The sequence below is a fragment of the Otolemur garnettii genome, unplaced genomic scaffold, assembly GCF_000181295.1.
Source record: "Otolemur garnettii isolate 467f Iridium unplaced genomic scaffold, OtoGar3 scaffold00025, whole genome shotgun sequence".
Lineage (NCBI taxonomy): Eukaryota > Metazoa > Chordata > Mammalia > Primates > Galagidae > Otolemur > Otolemur garnettii.
In genome coordinates this window covers 6,429,999-6,435,167 of record NW_003852420.1, presented here as the reverse complement: position 1 = coordinate 6,435,167, position 5,169 = coordinate 6,429,999, and the positions used below count along the sequence as shown (strand labels likewise).

The following is a 5,169-nucleotide window of genomic DNA, read 5'->3' as shown; positions in this document are numbered from 1 at the left end:
ATCCAAAGCTACAGCTTTGGTCACTTTTGGTGCCTTGTGCAGAGATCTCGCAGGGGTGAAGTGAAGGCACTGTTTGGAGATATATACTCATGATAATTCTCACTTAGCATCCACTTTCCACAGGGTCTGAGAATTTCATTCATTCTGGAGAGGCAGGACCTGGGTCCTCAGACCAGCTCAGTGACTAAGGTCTTGCATGACCTTGAACAATTCACACAGCTACTCTGGCTTTCTGCAACACACATTTCTAAAGCAAGGACAGTCATACTTATAGGGTGCACAGAGAGGCTGTGAGGCAGTCAGATGGAATTTGTTCCTGCATTTTGAAAATTTATAAAAGATGAAAAAGAAGGAAGATTCCTATGGCTGGTAGGAAAAGATAGATAGGGTTATGTTTTCCAATCAGAAATACTCCCGGGAGTAAGGGCTAACACCAAGTGCTTCCCACGTGTTAACCTCTGTTTATTAATCTATTTAATCCTCACATCAAGTCTAAAAGTAGGTACTGAAACACTCTACAGATGAAGGAACCCAAGTGCAGATAAAATCAGACAGCTAATAAGTGCTCAAGTCTAGGGAATATGATTCTAGAACTTGTTCTCTTCTGAAGGGGTGAGCAAATAAATGTGGATTATGTTTTAAAAATAAGTGTCACTCAAGTTAGAATAAGTGGATACGAGAGTCGTGATGATCTCTGTGCCCATTATTTCCTTTCCAGCCCGTGACTGAGCTTCTAATCCACAATTCACAGCTCTTCACAGAGAACTTCTGAAGGATTCCATTCTATTAGGAACAGACAGAATAGAAAGCATTCCTGGTGCACCCCTAATCTCTCTGAGTTTTCACCCATTCTTTACCAGCCAGGTGAGGGCTGCCTGCAGTCTGAATGTGTGTCTGGGCCTGGAGACTTCACAGCCACCTTTTTGTCCCTTGATTTTCTTTTGTGGAAATAGGAATATTCCAAAACATGCAGACTTTGGAGTCAGAACTAAATTTTGAATCCTGGCTTAGTCATTCAACTTTATAAACTTGGGTAATTCCATAAAGATTTAGACTCTTGAAGTCTCAACTACCCCAGTTGTAAAAGGGAGATGATCCTGAATTCTTCTAGAATTGTTGTCTGAAGACTAAATTGGATAAAGTTTGCAAAATGCTCAGCACCCTGCTGGCAAAACAGTGGCCCTCACATCAGAGCCACCATTTGGCTGCATGCTACACAAGGCTGATGTGTGGACTATGTGTGCTAATAATAATGGCAGGAAGGTCGACTGATGCCAGGGGTTTGAGACCAGACTGGGCAACATAGGGAGACTCCGTCTCTACCAAAAATAAGAAAATTAGCCAGGGGCAGTGGCATGCACCTGTAGTCCCAGCTACTTGGGAGATTGAGAGGAGAGGATTGCTTGAGTCCTAGAGTCTGAGGATGCAGTGAGCTATGGTCATGTCACTGCACTCCAGCCTCAGTGACAGAATGAGATCTTGTCCCAAAAAAAAAAATGAGGCTGTTTTAATTTATTAACTTACTTTTCATGCAGCATGATGAAGCAGGGACTCTTTATTCTCATTTTACAGATAAGGAAGTGGAGACACAATTAAGCAACTTATTGGCCCACTTAGTGAAGTGGCAAACTGCCTGGCTCAAACCCAGGCCATTTATCTCTAAAATCCACACCCTTAGCTGCCAAAATGTGCTTCATAAATGGTAGGCGAAAAACAATGGTTCTCAACTGTGGCCACTTTTGCCCTCCCCTGCCCAATGGACATTTGACAGTGTCTGGGTATATTCTGACTGTTAACCATGAGGGAGGGATGCTATGGGCATCTAGTGGGTACAGGTAAAGGAGTCTGCAAAATATCTGACAGGTACAAGAAAGCCCCCCTGCAATGAAGTATTACCTGGTCCAAGATGTTGATGGCATCAAGGTTGAGACTAGAAAGTGAGGAGCAATGCAGCACAGGGACCTCAGGTTTACCTTGCTGACCCTAGATTTGTGTCCTTGGAAGTGGGAATATTCTGAAACACATAGACCTTGGAGGCTCAGTCACTTTTGCCTTCATAAACTTGGGGAAGTCCATAAAGATTCACTACTACAGAGTGAAACAGGATGAATTCATTGCTAATTAATTCATTTATTGGTAATGCATCTTCATTGCTTCATGTAGTAAAAGGAGCGGGAAATAAGGCAGGTTGCAAGCATTGCATGCTTTGAAGTGGGCCCTGTGCACGCATGGTGATGCATGCAATGTCTGGGGAAAGGGTTATGCCCAAAGAGTTGGATTCCAGCTCTGCTGTGAGCTGCCTGAGCAAGCTGACCAAACCTCAAAACCTCAGTTTCTTCATCTGTGTGAGGGTGGCTTGAGTTCTTGCCTTACAGGTCTGTGGGGCTCCATAAGACAAGGCATGTATCTGGTGCACAGCAAGTGCTTAATGAACTGGCAGAATTCTGATGCTGGGGTTCTCAGTGGTTGCAGCATGGCTGGAACCAACACACACGACCAGGCAGCTGCCAGATCCTAGGAGAGCCTCAGAATGAGTAAAATCAAATACGTGATGACAATATCTCCAGTCAGTTTCTCCCTGTGGAAGGCAGACTTGTCTGTAGGGAGTGGGGGAAACATTCTCTCTCCACATCTGGCAGTTCTTACGGTTCTGGGATATGAATGGTGCTGTGTGGTTTTGTCTGTCTCCCCCTCCACCCCAGAAGGTTTCATCTGCTCACCCTCGGCAGAAAACATTTAAAAGTAGGAAGTGTGCCACTATCAACAGATTTCATAACATTCTTGATTCCTGTCTTGCTAACAGAAAAATTAGGTAGATACATAACACTGGAGGAGTTTTCCACTGTGTGTTAACATTAGCATTTTTTTCTTTAGACCAAAATGTTAAAGTGGTGCCACCTCCCCCAATGCCCCACCTTCATTCTTGCTCCATCCATCTGGAGACCTACACAAGTTTCGCATTTTCTCTTATAACCAGGGATATGAACATTACCCACCCTCCTCTAGGACCTTCTTTGAGGTAAAGTCAAATTATCTGAGTCGTGATCGCTATTTCTTGCCTCAGCTGGAAGTCTAAATGTGATTGGTAGACTTTTAAGAGTACAGTTCTAAAGATGCAGGCACCTAAGTCTTTTTAGAGAGATGCTGTATTTTTAATCAAGTAAACGTTTCAATTACTAACATGCCTTCCACCGCCTACCCTTGACAAAAGCTGCTCATGAATTTCTCAAGAGGTTCCTGTGTTTAGAGTCCTGATTGTAAGGGCTGAGCCACAATAGTTTCTGTGCTGTTTCTGGGTTTGACGAAGCTGGATTTCAGGGCAGGTCTGCTTTGCCTTGAAGTCTGCAGGAAGAAGGAAACTGCAAGGAATAAGGCAAATCACCCTTCCTCTCTCCCTCCTTTTTTCTCTCCCTCCTCTTACCTGAAGTTCCAGTGGCCACTGAGACTTTTCAGGAGTTTTATTGGCAAATGCAGTTGAACCCCCGGAATCACATATGGTCATATAATAGGAAAGCAGTGGGCCTGGAGAAACACGAGACTTGGACTCTTGTCTTTGTCGAGACCTTGGTTTACCCTCCTGGTAATCGAGTACACAGGGATGGCTAGTGACAACATTAAATCCCCAAAGCCTCTAATTGTTAGGCTGGTTGGAAAAATGAACCAAGTTGCCTAGGCAGGGTTGTGCCAAACTGGTGACCCCTGCTACTTAGTCAGCCTTTATCTCCAGCCAATTCTATTACCCATTCCATGCGAAAATTTGGACCCAGGGATACCAGATCATCTCATTGTTTTTTTTTTCCCCCAAGAGGAACCTAAAACCCAAGCAATTGTGACCTCTTAGTGAAATCTCTTGAGCTTTCTGGATGTTAAGAGTGGACTATTGGGTCACCCAAACATGCCCATGACCCCAAACAGCTCCTTAACCCAAGTATCCAAATAAATAGACAAGCACACATCATATTCTTTACTCCTAGATGAAAAAATATATAACAACAACCATGTTCAAAACCTGCATGTATAACTTGATTCAGCTATAGAACATGTTAATTATTCACAGACAGTGAGTGTACGGGAAAGGGATGCACTATCTCACGCATTTGACTCTTTCCAATAGTTGCCCTGGCAAGATCATAGGCCATGAAGGCAATCATGATACTCTGATTGTGGATGTTCAAATATGTTATTAACACCGTGAGATGAAAGACATAGCTATTATTTGAATTTTAACTGGAAGAACCTATCTCAGGCCTTAACTTCTCAGGAATTATTTGTAATTTTTTTTTTATCTTAAGACCTAAAATAATAGCTTTTTTTTTTGTTTTTCTAAAGTGCTTAAGTAACTCCCAGGATCGTCCCTAAATGATGTCTTTTCAACATCTTAGGTTAGGTGGATGAGAAATAATAAGCAAAAGGAAAATGCTGACTACCTGTGATCAATCAAGCAGTTGACTACAGGCAGGCTTGCCCTCCGGGGTTTGCAGAGCTGCCCACTAAGCCACTAGGGGGCGTGTTTGGTGCAAAAGGATGTGCATGCCGGGTTGGGAGCCACGTCTCTCTCATCTACTTTGAGACCTCTACAGAATCCATGGTCCATTTTCACTTTTGCTGCACAGGCAAGGTAGCAAAAGCATTTGTAACGCACACACAGAGTCGCAATCTCTTTCAAAGGTTCCAAAGAGCCTCACACCTTCAGGGAGAAGTCTTAGCATTTACCTTCAGTGACTTCTCTAGCCAGTAATTTCTGAATTGGGGGATATTTTGAACCAGTCAAATTCCAAAGCAAACTTCCAGTAGCTAACATTAAAAAAATTCATTTTAATAAGAAAGAAATTGCAAACAAAACAAAATAAAAAGCATTCCAAAAAGCTCCAGCAACTAGCTCTTTTATCTCAAAATTCTTAGAAGAATTGACATTTCAAGTCAAAAAATAGTAGAAAGAACATTCCCTCAAAATGAAGGACCATCCTCTGAGTTGAATAAAATCAGCTTTCCTAAAAAATTACTATGTTATCTTGACTTTTTTTCCTTTTAGGCAGGGCCATGTAAACTTTGCCAGAATTCAGGAACCATCACACAGGGTGCCCATAAATTGGCACACTGGTTTCAATGGCACATGAACTTTATGGCCACCCTGTATTACTCCATCTAATGGTCTAAAATTGTATACTC

The 5,169-nt window shown here is 42.6% G+C and overlaps 1 protein-coding gene across 1 annotated transcript in view; it reads right to left on the bottom strand.

Moving 5' to 3' along the window:
• Positions 1-5,169, bottom strand: part of PAK5 (p21 (RAC1) activated kinase 5) — a 109,389-nt gene that overhangs the window by 36,785 nt on the left and 67,435 nt on the right. The gene's annotated exons all lie outside the window — the stretch shown is intronic.